Raw genomic sequence first — 15274 nt, forward strand, 5'->3', positions numbered from 1 at the left:
ATAGATACATGATTAGATTATTATTTTCCAAATATAACTAGGATTTAATCCTGGAATAAAATCCATATAAATCCAATAAATAAGGAAAGAATCTAATTAATCCATGATTTGATATTAAATCAAATCTCATATAATATATAAAATCCACAAAAGATATATTCAAATCTTATCACCATATTTATCTTGAATCTAGATGAATATTAGGAAACTATTAAATTATTCTCATCCATATCATCTAGGAATAAAATAATATTATTTATTTCCATAGGTATAGATAATAATATAAATATTCCTAAAATCAAGGCAAATCTTCCAAAAAGATTTTATTTCCCTTAAATAATAATATTTTAATGATATATTTTAATAAAATAATTAAGTAATCATTAAAATAATCCTTCATCGTTATCTCATCGTACGAGATTCGCACGAACGATGAACGATGAAAATCCGACGAGTTCGTCGTCGGATCACGACGCATCCAGTGTCTCGGCACCAGATGACGCGTCGGGTGGCACGGTTCCTCGGCCAGCCCGTCGCCTCCGTCTTCGGCCAGCGTCGCGCACAAGGCGCGTACGCTCTCGGCCTCATCGGCACGTCGGGTGACGCGGTCGCTCGGCCAGGAGCTTGCGCGGTGGCCCGGCTCCTCTCGGCCAGTGGCTCGTCGCCCGACTCGGCACACCAAGACCCGATGCTCCCACTGCCTCGGCAAGCCGTGCGCACGAAGGTCCTTCCGCCTAGGGTTTGGGCTCTCGGCGCCTCGGTGTCACGGCCAATTCTCGGTCGAACTGCCGCACCGTGCCAGCCTCCGTGTCGATCTCGACGCGGGTTCGTCTGGGGCGTGCGGTCTCGGCCGACGGCGCGCACGAGCCCTCACTCGTCTGCGCGTTGCCCCGTGATCATAGCTCCCTTACTCCCACTGTCTCGACATCCCTACTTCGATCGCGCGTGGTGCGATTCGCCTCGGCGCGAACGCCGACGGATCGCACGTCTCGTACGATCAAAAAATTCAAGTTCCTTGATTCGATAGTTCTTGAGTTCGTCATGCATAAAAATTAAACAAAACACCAAGAACATGCTTCGCAATCAAATAACGCATGCATACATGAATTTCGCGAAATTTAAATCCAAATAATAAGAGCCAAAAACCTGGCTCTGATACCAATTGAAGGGGTTGGCAGCGGAAGCGTGCAAGCAAACGGATCACATAATACGGATCTATTTAGCAGATTATTCAGACAAAATCTATTCGCGTAATTATCACATGTATCATGCTCATAACTTGAATTACATACATGCTTTTGAACAAATAAATCCTAAAACATGCTTGCTACGGAGTTAGCCAATTTACCTCGTTGATTCTCCAAAGAATCGTCGATTGCTTGCGCCTTTTCCACGATGATCTTCAATACTTGACCACAGATCTTCTGACTGGTGTCCCGAACTGTATTCCGACATCAGGGTGGGCTGATCTTATCGAAACACTAGGACTCGAATAAAGAAGACAGAAATTCTCAAGGAGGAGGAGCTGAAGAACTCACGGAGGAGAAAAGAAGTAGAAAAATCGTTCCTCTTCTAATTAGAGAGAGGGACGAAAATTCTAACTCTAATAATTAATTTTTTTGTCTCTTTTATTCTCCTATTTATAATAGTTCATATTGGGCCCAGTCAGGGATCTATAGAAGGTTTTGGATATGGGCTCCCCCAATTAGCTTTTTACTAATTAAATTGAACCCACAATTTAATACAAGCTTATATTGGAATATTACGAGCAGCCACTACAGACGTAATATTGAACTCCCCATCCAAATCCGAAATTATAAGTATTCCGGGTTTCCATTTTATTTATTATTCATTTCCCGCGCTTAAGATATAAATGCCCATTAATTAATTAAAGTCTGCTATGGACTTAATTAATTAACATCTTATTAACTCCAAGAGTAGACTTAGCAAGAAACACTTATTTATTATTCATAGAGTAATAAAACTCCAACTGGCCAGTTTCCGAATAATAAAACCTTGTTCAAGCTCCTCTTGAGGACATTATCAAACGAGACTCACCTCGTGCGCGATTCAACATAATAGCAATCCTAGCACCGCTAGATAATGATCACCACTACCCAATATACCTGGATCGTTGGGTGACGAAAAACCCGCACCTTTGGTAAGTCAAAGTAGTAGATACTCAATATCGTATGCTCAATGCTAACGTACATTGATTAAGAAATAAATATTTATCAAGACCTCGTCTTTCAGTAGAGAGCATAAAGACACGTCTTGCTGTTAGATCCATTCAGTGCTATACCACACCAACGTCATCTTATTTCAATAAGGCTTAGAAATAATCGGACTGCCATTGCAACCTTTCACGATAGGTAGCCAAAGTCTATCTAGGTTTTGAAATTCTTCTTTTTCTTTTGCAAAGCATTGCATAGAACCGACTGTAGTTACCTTAAAGTGGACGACGTCCACAACCAGTCTACTAAGCAAAAGACTTAGGCTTTGTTTACTTCTTATGCATTTAAATGTTTATAAAACATCTCATAAACGCACAAGCAAACACAATGTAATAATATACTGATTCTATTCGTGCGAAATGCTCGAATAATACTGAATCGGGTCAAAAGTGGATTGTAGAGTTTTTACGTATACATGCAATGTTCTATTCGTACAAACTCTCGCTCGAAACATGCTTTTCAGTATACTAACCCTAACAAGTCCGTCCTTAAGGGTTTACATATTGTAAGCAACACATAATGCACCAACTGTTTATAGATAATGCATGGTATTGAATATTTAATGCATGATATGTTAACTGCCATGTATTGATCTTCTTAGCCGTTTTGTCTGGTTTTGATTATATGGCGCCACTGTTGTTTTTGATATAATCAAACAAAGGATGCGGAAGGTGGACAATGTTACAACATGGTATTATGTTGTATGTAATAGCGATACAACATAATGTCTAAAAACTAATACATGATGTACTAATAAATAATGTACAGATTCAATCAAGTAATGAACATACAAATAATGCATTCACTCTTTGCACCATGTAGAACAGCAGTCACATAATGGCTAAACCATGATAAATAATGCATCGAAATATCAACATTATGTACATATTCAATCTAATAATGAACATGCAATTATTGCATTGACCCATTGACCAATGTAAAACATCAGGTTTATAATGCCTAACACATGATAAATAATGCATAAAAAAAGGTAAATAATTTACAAAAAGGTAAATCCTGCCCCGTTTCATTTAAGTTGTGTCGTGTTTCGATGTTTGGCGCACGTTTTTTGTTTTCCCTAAGGGTTTAACAAGCCCAGGGGCTAGGGTGTAGTATGTTTTAAGTCTTAAAAACGTTGTCCAAATACATGAGCTGCAGTAATTCATCTCGGGTTGCACATGCATAGCGCGTAGGTATTTTTTAAAACAGACATACATAAAGAACATTTTAGTGTAGTATAATGCGTAGTTTAGTTTCTGTCATGCATTATTTGTAATATGAAATGAATATTTATCCTGACCCGTTTAATTTAAGTTGTGTCGTGTTTCGATGTTTGGCGCACATTTCTTGTTTTCCCTAAGGGTTTAACAAGCCTAGGGGCTAGGGTCTAGTATGTATGACAACAACCACGTGATGCATAAAACATGATAAATAATGCATTCAAATAGTCAAATAATGTACAGAATCACTCAAGTAATGAACATACAAATATTGCATTCATTCTTAGAATCATGTACAACAGCAGTCTAATGATGCATAAATCAAGATAAATAATGCATAGAAATAGCTAAATAATGTACAACGGTCAGAAATTTCAATCCCTAGAGATGGACGACGTTACAACCTCGTATTATGTTGTATGCAATAGGGAAGGCAAGAAGAAGTCGAACGAGGATGACCAATTGAATGCACGAGTTTCACTTATTCATCTTGGGTTCAGATATCATCTCGGCTAGGGAGTAGTTTTTACCTATACACATAATGTACATATAATGCACCATTCACACATGTACACAAGCAGTCAATTAATGCATAATACTTGGTAATTAATGCATAATACTTGGTAAATAGTGTACAGAAGCAATCAAATAATGCACAAAGGAAAATGACTTTCACCCATTCACATATGTACACAAGCAGTCAAATAATGCATAATATTTGATACATAATTTATACTATTAGTTAAATAATGTACAAATTCAATCAGATATGCACAAAGGAATATTATACAAGCAGATTTGGGAATTCTGGTTTTCACTCATGCACCTATGTACACAAGCAGTCACATAATGCCTATTACTTGATAAATAATGTAACGTACTAGCTATATAATGTACAGCTTCAATCAAATAATGCACATAGGAATATTGCATTCACCCATTCACCCACGTCCCTCAGCAAGTAGTCAAATAATGCCTAATAATTGATAAATAATATATACTACTACATAAACAATGGACAGATTCAATCCAATAATGGGCACAGGAATATTGCATTCATCCAATCACACATGTACACAAGCAGTCAAATAATGCCTAATACATTATGAATAATGTATACTACTAGATAAATAATGCACATATTCAATCAAATAATGCGCACATGAATATTGCATTCACCCAATCACTCATATACACAAGCAGTCAAATAATGGATAATACATGATAAATAATGTGTAATCATTAATTACTAATGTACCCAAACAATCAAATAATGCACACAAGAATTTTACATTCACCCTTCCACCCATTTACAAAATTTGTCGACGAATGCGCCAACGAAGACTACTTGATGTAGATCCTAGCCAATGCCATAAGCGAAGGCTCAATGATACCTCCCCTAAGCCTCAATACCAAATGCAGAGTCGGCTCTACTCCGCTAATCAGAATACAGAGCGTAACAGCATAACTAAATCTAGAAATGGAGAGAGGGAATTACCTTTCTGTATGTTGTAATCAGCAATTGTTAGGCCATCTTCAAGCTGCTTTTCGGCGAAAATCAATTGCTTCTGATCCGGTGGGATTCCTATACATAATTTCAAAAGGAAATCACATCAATTTACCATCAACAATTCATCACACCCCATTTTCTTCAAATTAACATCGAACACCATAGAAACCTTTTGCAACCCTACCTTGTCGACGCCTTCAACAATTTGTTCGCGCGCTACCGGAGTGAGAGTTGGAGAGTAAAACCGACGAAAACGATCACTTTCAAGAGATACCCGACGAAAAACAGTGGCGGCTAGGGTTTGAAGAGTGGTGGAAAATGGGAAGACGAATTGCAGAGACGTAGAGAGAGGGATAGACGTTTGGAGTGGGAGATAGAGTGAGTAGATGGAAGGTTGAATCAAAATCTCGCTGAAAATTCGCTCCTTCCGTTTTGGGCGGTTTTCAATTTGGTTGTTTTACTAGTTTACCCTAATAATGCACACAATCCACTATATAATGCACAAAATCCACCATATAATGCAACACGGGATTAAAAAATGGGATTTCATCCTGTCCCTCCATCCACCAAATCCAACGACCCACATTAAGAAGGAACTTAAATCTAAGGGAGGAAAATGAGATTAACACTACCCTATATATATATATATATATAGGGTTGCGTTAAAGACAGAACCATTCTTAAGTGTAGAACCTAGAACTCTACATATTTTATTCATTGGATGAGGAAAAAATGACGGTCAAGATTAAAAATCATACATATTAGACTATGTTTTCACGACATTCCGGACTCAACATGTGAAAAAACTCACATGTTGATGGAAGAATGAATGAAACGAAGAAGAGTCCATGCATGCTTTATTTTTTCACTTCTCTGTATTCACCCATTAATAATAGTTTTGGTTGTAATGGGAAGTTGTTGTGCAAATCAACACGATTGGATTAAAAGATCTAACGACCTCCGTTTGGCATTTGTTCTACGTTTAAGAATGGTTCTACGTTTAAGAATGGTTCTACCTTGATCACAATCCTATATATATATATATATATATATACATGAATTATATTGTTATAATTAATATTATGGGACGTTTAGAAGCCCTATAATATATATATATATATATATATATATATATATATATATATATATATATATATATATATATATATATATATATATATATATATATATATATAGGGGGCGTTATTCTCCTATTCATCATTTAGATCCTTTATTCTTCTTAATATGGGCCGTTAGATCTCATTCATCAACGGTCCAGATGATCTGCATTATTACACTATAATGGTGCATTATTAGTCGGTGTGCATTATTCAACTGAAAATCTGCATTATTAAATGACACTTGACACCAATCTAACTGTCGGATGACAAAATCGTGGGGCTGAGATTAAAAAGAACAAAGAACAAAAGATACACAAAGGAAATGAATACAACCATATATATATATATATATATATATATATGTATATATATATATATATGGGAGTCTTATTTTCCTATTCATCCCTTAGATCCAATATTCTTCTAAATATGAATTGTTAGATCTGATTCATCAACGGTCCGAATGGATGCTTGATTTTTAAACCCGCGTTGCATTATAAGGCAGATTGTGTGCATTATAAGGGTAATTTAGTAAAGAAATGAAAATTGGAACCGCCAGAATATGAAAGGTCCGAAATTTAAGCAAGCTGATGAATTCAACCCTTCCATCGACTAATTCTCTCTCATTCAACACGCCCTAACTTCCTCTCCACTATTCCGCCTTTCCCTCTCCCCATCTTCCGATAATCATCAAACCCTAGCCGCCCTTTTTATCACACAGTAGCCGTTTTCTCAGTCGGAAGCCGATGCAAAATATGACACCACTCTTCTAGATCCCATCACCCACCCTCCACCAGTGCAAACATCGAACCCTAACCGCCAACACCGGTGCTGTCGTATTCACCAAGTCGACAAGGTATGTGTGAAAAAGGCCGACTAGAAGTCGAATTCATCAATTTTTAGACACGAAAAGCAATGATTTCAACATCGACTAGGTTGCGATTTTTTTAATTCAAAAATTAGTAGTCGTTTTGGTCCGGGTTTTATCTATATCCGAAGCGCAGACATTGTTTTGGATTTAAAATGATGGATTCGGGTATCTTATTTCTTGTTGTTATGACAGATTCACAATGTCTAAACGAGGTCGTCCGTCGCGCTCTCAACCTACACAAGCTGCAGGTATAATTGCGTCAGTTGATTGAGTGTATAATTACTTCAGATGTTCGGCATGAATTAGGCTTGCATTGTGTGCATTAGTTAATGGCTGGAAGGGTGATTGTTGGAAGGGTAATTGCATGACAGTTTTGTGCGCATTAGTTAATCTAAAATTTACACTTTTGATGTGTTGGGATGCATTATTTGTTAAATATTTTGCATTATGTACCCGGTTACGTGCTATTGTGGGAAAATTGGTTATTGGAAGATACATATGTGCATTATTTGGTTTAGGCAGTGTATTATTTAGTAGTTAGTTGTCATTATTTGCAGTATATTATGCATTATGAGAGGTATTGTGTACATGGGTTAATCAACTCAGTGAAGATTACATATGTGCATTATTTGGTTGAGGCTGTGCATTATGTAGCAAGTAATTGTCATTATTTGCAGTATATTATGCAGTATGAGAGGTATTGTGTTTATGGGTGAATTAACTCAGTGAAGATTCAAAGTGCGCATTTGTTTATTAAAAAGTTACATTATTGAAGTTTTGGGATGCATTATTTGCCAAGTATTTTGCATTATACCTATGTGCATTATTTTCCTAATGCGATGCATTATATAGCAAATAAGTGTCATTATTTGCAATATATTATGCATTATGAGAATTGTTGTTTATTAGTTTATCAAAAAATTTACATTATTTATGTTCTGTGGTGCATTATTTGCAAGTATTGTGCATTATTTGCCTGAGTGCTGGGTGGTGTGGGAAAATTATTGAATGGAATATATATGTGCATTATTTGATTTATGTTGCACATTATGTTTCAAGTTGTTGTCATTATTTGCAATATAGTATGCATTATGAAGAGTATTGTGTATATGGGTGAATTAACTCAGTGAAGCTTCAAAGTGCGCATTATTTTAATGAATAAGTGCATGTTGTCATTAGTATTATGCATTATAAAGCTCATTTCATGCTTTATTATGTTTTTAATAATAAATTTCTGATGTTTTATGTGGTGACAATGCCATGGAGGAACAACGTAGTAACAATGGAGACGGGGGTGTATGTCATGCGCCATATGGAGACGTACTTCGGGGAGAAGGAGAAGGATTGGGAGTGTGGGATGAGCGCAAAAGAGACAAAAAGCTTAGAGATGTTTAGAATCAAGTTTGCAAAGACGCTCATTACTTGTGCGCACAACACCAGAGGTGGCACAAACCAGTCTAAAGCCACGAGGTATTGGAGAGAGAGACCGGCCAAGTTCAACTTCGAGCAGTGGGTCGTGAATTATGGCTGGAGTGAGTGAGAGTTTCGTCTTGGATGATGGAGGTTGATGGGTTAATTAATAGCTAGAGTGATTATTTAAACTGTACGTTTTTAGTAGACACATGATGGAAAGTGAACGCAGCCACCTTGTGGCGTGGTATATTTTTAACAACTGGTTATGTGCGTTTTGCTATTAGAAACTGATTTTGGGACTATGCAAGTATGTGCATTATTTGTTTGAGATTGTTCATTATGTATAAAGCAGTTGTCATTATTTGTAATATAGTATGCATTATGATAATTATTGTGTATATGGGTGAATTGTTGCTTTTGTCATTATCAGGCGTGTGCGCATTAGTTGATTGCAGCTGTGTATTAAGTATCAAGTAGTTGTCACTATTTGCAATGTATTATGCATGATTAGAATTATTGTGTGTATGGGTGAGTTGTTGTTTTTGTTATTATCAACCGTGTGGTTTTAGTTTTTTAAGTTCTTTTTTACATTTGAAATTAACTCAGTTAAGTATCAATATGCGCATCAATCAATTAAAAATTTACATTATTTATGTTCTGGGATGCATTGTTTGTCAAGTATTTTGCATTATTATGTACATACTACACCCTAGCCCCTAGGCTTGCTAAACCCTTAGGGAAAATAAGAAACGTGTGCCAAAAATCGAAACACGGCACAACTTAAATTAAACGGGTCAGGATAAATGTTCATTACATATCACAAGTAATGCATTACAGAAACTAAACTACGCATTATACTATACAATATGTACATTATGTATATCGGTTAACAAAAAATATCTACGCGCTATGCATGTGCAACCCCAAATGAATTACCGCAGCTCGTGTATTTGGACAACGTTTTTTAGACTTAAAACATACTACACCCTAGCCCCTAGGCTTGCTAAACCCTTAGGGAAAACAAAAAACATGCGCCAAACATCGAAACACTGCACAACTTAAATTCAACGGGTCAGGATAAATGTTCATTACATATCACAAATAATGCATTACAAAAACTAAACTACGCATTATATTATACAATATGTACATTATGTAGATCCGTTAAAAAAAATACCTACGCGCTATGCATGTGCAACCCCAGATGAATTACTGCAACTCGTGTATTTGGACAACATACTACACCCAAGCCCCTAGGCTTGCTAAACCCTTAGGGGAAACAAGAAACGTGCGCCAAACATCGAAACACGGCCAACTTAAATTAAACGAGTCAGGATAAATGTTCATTACATATCACAAATAATGCATTACAGAAACTAAACTATGCATTATACTATACAATATGTACATTATGTATATCAGTTAAAAAATACCTACGAGCTATGCATGTGCAACCCCAGATGAATTACCGCAGCTCGTGTATTTGGACAACGTTTTTTAGACTTAGAACATACTACACTCTAGCCCCTAGGCTTGCTAAACCCTTAGGGAAAACAAGAAACGAGCGCCAAACATCGAAACACGGACAACTTAAATTAAACGGTCAGGATAAATTTTCATTACATATCACAAATAATGCATTACAGAAACTAAACTACGCATTATACTATACAATATGTACATTATACTAATTGAAATCAAGATACCGTCACATTACTACCATTCCATCAAGCACTAGATTACAAGGCATCTCCACTCTCAAGTGTATCAGGAATTATTCTCAAAACAAATGTGAAAGCAAACAAGAGAAAATTCAATACACCATTTTTATGCTGATCCACATTCAACATTATTATCAGAAAGCAATATTAGTTGAAATCAGTAGCCCAAAAAATTCGATTAACTAACATCATATAACCATCAATAATAAAGTGCACAAATTCTCAAATCTAATAACAAAGGCATATAAACTACTAGTAGCTAATGGTGAAGTCAGCTGATAGACATAACAGCGAAGAACAGAAACAGCTAGGGAAATCCAACATCAGATACCCAAATCGCAAAATTGATTTTACACGGGGCTGAGAGAGGGATGGTTTGGGGTCCGAATTCATGCCGATGATGATGACCAACGGGATGAAGCCGTAGTGAGTGACGACTTTGGCCTTCTCATTGCCCAAGTGCTCCACTCCTTAACGAACTTCCCGGTCGCCGCCACGGACCCCTTCTCCTCGTCCGCTGCCGCAGATTTCCTGACGACCTTTCCCTTCCCGGCCTTCAGAGACACCCTCGAAGCCATCTGCGATCGGTGAGATTTAGGGCTCCGATTTTGACCGACCACGTCGGCGTGGGTTTCACGGGATTGAAAACGTTATCTGAATTGATAATAACCGCAGAGATTTAGGGAGAGGAAATCATGGGAGTTTCCATAACAACCACATTTGCATGTACCTAAAATAGCCTTTTCGGTTTTTTAATTGATTTAATTTAAAATCAGATGGCATTATTTGGGGTCGTTAGATCTTCAGATTGAATGGTTGAGATTGAAAATAACAATAGAATAAAAGATGGAAAAAGGAAATTAATACATCCCTATATATATATATATGGGGTCAAATAAGATGCCTAAATAACTTAGTTAACATTCCCACCTTTATCGATTATTAAAGCATTAATATGAATTATAAATGCTATATATATTGATCATCATGTCCAATTAACTATCAAATATTCAAATTAGTCCATAATTTATAAATATTTTAGAATGTCGATAAAACTTATAAATATTTCAAAAGAATGCTAAAACTCGCCTTTTATATATGTATAGATTTATGTTAAATATATCTCATGAGTAGAGTTTCAAGTGCAAATCCTTTATATAGTCACATGGACAAAGAGTAACGTGTATATAATTTAATTAGTTCTGACTATAAATGGATAATCAAGATTCAAGAGAATATTAGTTTTTTGTTAATTCATACTCTTTTTAAAACACTTTTTCGTATGGGATGCTACTACTATTTCGTGATATCATAAAATACGAGGAATGACGCCACGATTTATTTGACATAGCAATATTTAAATAAGACAAATTTATATGGGACATATGGAGTATTTAATTAATACCAAAAATGGTGCCATAAACGATTTCATATAGTATGACATTTGATTAAGATGATAATACAATCCAAACATTGAAAATTAAAATTAAAAGAAATAAATTCCACACAACGCAATAAGTTGATCATAAGAAGGCTTAGAGGCCCACTAATGTAGCCCAAAAAGAAGTACTTGTAGAAATTGCCTTAGAAAAATTCAATTTTTATTAGTAGTAGGAGAATATTTTTTTTAGCAAGAAGGGTCTCTTGTTTTACCATTTATCTAATTATACTTATGAAAATAGTGCCTCTTATTTTATCATTTATCTAATTATACTTATGAAAATAGAGTAATTAATTTCATCTTGCATGAGACTATCTCCAATCGTACCCTAAAAATGAGTTTGAATGTAAAAATCTTCTCCAACCATACACTAAACTCAAACTCATTTTTAGTATTTTTTGTGAAACAACACCAAATACGGTGTTACTGCAAAAACTTTGTGAGATAAAAACTCAAAAATGGAATAAATTTTGAATTTTGTGTAAATGGTTGGAGTAAAACTACTTTTTAGTGTAACATATACTCAAAAATGGTTTTGAGTTTGGTGTAAATGGTTGGAGATGGACTGAATGCATCAAAGGGGGGAAAATAAAAGAAAACTGATTTAGATAAAACTTTTATTTTCTTGAATTTCAAAAAACAAAAAATTGTAAAGATATTTGAAGGTAGTATATAAAGAATAATTAGCCCAAAGATACCAAACTATACACATTAACAATTATTGATGAATTGGTCTGCAATGTATACATAGATAGAGATCATGATCACCCCAGCCTGACAAAGAAGATGCTAAGATCGGGTCCCGTGTTCCCATCCGGGCTGACCATATACAGAGTCTCAGAGTCCTTGGATCCCACGACCCTGTCAAAATGGGCCCTCATGTAGGCAATTTCCCCATCGGGCCCTTCAACTTCAGAGCGGCCTGGCAGGACACCTTCCCCCATGGAGACCGCCCTGAGGAGCTCCATGACCTGAAGGTCCTCATCAGCGGCCTCCCTTTTGACCGCATATCCGCTCTTCTTCCCGTTGCAGAACATCATCCACAGAGGCTCCTCCTGCAACTCCTCGTCCGTGGCCGTCTCGGCTGGCCGCTTCTCGCACTCCATCGCGATCCGCACCATCCCGGCCCCCATCTCCCTCTGCAGCGCGTGCGTCTGCATCGCCAGCTCCACCACGGCAGTCGGCAGCGTGCGCGGGTTCTCCTGGATGGAGAAGCTCACGCGCCCCTTGCGGTACCCGAACAGCGGTACCCGAACAGCGTCCTGGGCCGCTTCCCGGCCCCGAGAAGCGGCAGACTGGGGCGGTGATTGGAAACGAGCGGAAGACGCGGAGGACTCGTCCGGGCTTGCTTTTCTTCTTGCTCGAGGGCTGAAGGAGCGAGATTGGCGGCGGCGGAGGCGGCGCCGGCGGCGCCGGCGCGGTGGGGTCCTCCATGATTCACCCGATCAGCGAGATGGGGAGGCCATATGATTTGGAGAGTGGATTTGGAATTGGATTTGGATTTTGGGTGTTTTTATGTTACCATCAATTGATATGTTCCATTTTTAATGGACATAGGAATGTTTGATACACGTGACATGGAAAAAAACATTACAAGAATAGGAAATGAAATATTGTTTGGAAGGAGTCCTCCTACGTATTCGGATCAACAAACTATATATGGGAAGACTAGTACACTACTACTATATTTATGATTTCATGTATTTTCATGTTTGGGATTGATAAATGATGATCACGTTTATATTGTAATGTGTAATGATTGATATGATCATAGGCTAAAAATAACACATGAGGTTCAACTAGTATATGCTAGGAAAATATATTCAACCCAATGATTCACATTATAGGAGTAATAATTAGAACCAAATCCAAATTGTATTTACCCCTGTCCCATAAAAATAGATCATTCAGGTTTGTCACTTTAATATATAATTGGTAACGTAAGAGAGAAAGGGAAAAAATAGTTGAAATTGTGTGATGGATAGTAGAACTTATAAATGATAAAATAAAAGAGGGAGGAAAAGTTTCCATAAAGGGATATGGACTATTTTCATGGGGCGAACGAAAAAAAAAATATGGCATGTTCCTATAGGACGGAGAGACAGGGACGGAACTAGAAATGTAAATAAGCCGGTGCTAAAATTATAAAAATAACTCAGATTGTAAATATATATTTAAAATAATAATTTAATATTTTAAGCTATTTTATTTATTTTATAAATTTACAAAATGATGAAAACACAAATACCTAATGAATTTCAAATATAATTTAACACTCTATATTTTTATAATAGTTATTCAAATTATAAAATTTAGTAAAAAATTTGGCGATTGAAATCATAATATGAAATCACAAAATTTCAGTTTTCTTAATTATCATATCCGAATATAAAATATTGTATTTTGGTAATGTTTAAAACTACAATGTTTTATTAAAATAAGAAAAAATATGTATTCTAATAAATTTTAAAATTCTAGATTTAATACTTTACTTTAAAATATAAATTAATTAGAATTTGACAATTTTTATATTTAAATGACTACTAATATTTTACTATATTGAAATAGAGATACAATGTGAGATACATAAATTGTGCTATTATGAAGATATGCAAAATATTTTATTAAACAAACTAAAGTATTAAACCATTAATTAATGCAAGAAAATTAGCATTAGGTATATTCCTCAAATTAAAATAGTGCAAATTCGATTATACTGTTATATATTTCCTAGTCTCTTAAAACACACAATAAATTAATTACTCTCTAATTAAAAGTGGACCCAGCACAACTATAAATTTAATGAATTCACTTTCTAATTTCTCTTTTTCCCAATCATCTCCTTCCCCTTTTCCCCCAATTCTTTCTGTAAACAACGTAAAACAGACATATGCAAGGGCAGCCACAGTTGGGTTACTGGGACCGGCGCCGGCAAAGCCCTCGCTGGAGCGGCGGCTTGGCCCATGGTAGTTCCGTCCCTGCGGAGACAGTATAATGCACTCCCGTAATTTCAGAAAAATAGACACTATTTTTATTTTCGTCAGTACAATAATTCACTACTATTTTAATATTTTTTTACTATTTAATATGGTAGAACTATTGTCCACTAAAAATACTTCACCCACTTTTTGGTTAGCCCATTTTGCCCTCTTGCCGCTTATCCCTATAAATCATAGTTAAAATTTATTTTTTACAATAATACAAAGAGTTTTTCATTAAATTCAATGGTATTGGGTGATTATAAAAAAAGTTCATTTCACATATTAACGGAAACTTGAATTTGATTGATTTTAATTAGATTTTGTAGGACAATAATTGGTTTTGAATAATTATTATTGTTTTCGTTTTTCTTATTACAAATAAATCAAAACAATCATATTTAACTAGTTGGATGATAGTCTTAGAAATGAATGATATATTATATACCTTATGCGAGCAACTTATTTGAGAATCACTCTCGTTTACATGTTTAACTTTATTTATTTAGTTTGATTCTAATACATTAAAAATATTATTAAAAATTTTAATTTTACAAAAATCATAAAAATCAAAGCTTGATTTGTGAAATCATCATGTACTCCTATATCAACTTGTTCGCATAAGATTAAGATAAAAAAAAATTCAACTAAACTAAAACAACATAAAATCAAAAAAAAATCAAAACTACAACTAAAATAACATAAACTAAATCATAATCTCTAATAATTTCTCAATGGTAGAGGCTTAAGCTCCTCGAACTCGCT

At 35.7% G+C, this 15274-nt stretch overlaps 1 pseudogene; it reads right to left on the minus strand.

Annotated features, from left to right (window-relative positions):
- Positions 1-12134: 12134 nt before the first annotated feature.
- Positions 12135-13065, minus strand: LOC121771165 (annotated as a pseudogene).
- Between the last annotated feature and the right edge of the window lie 2209 nt (positions 13066-15274).

The sequence above is a fragment of the Salvia splendens genome, chromosome 16, assembly GCF_004379255.2.
Source record: "Salvia splendens isolate huo1 chromosome 16, SspV2, whole genome shotgun sequence".
Classification (NCBI taxonomy): domain Eukaryota; kingdom Viridiplantae; phylum Streptophyta; class Magnoliopsida; order Lamiales; family Lamiaceae; genus Salvia; species Salvia splendens.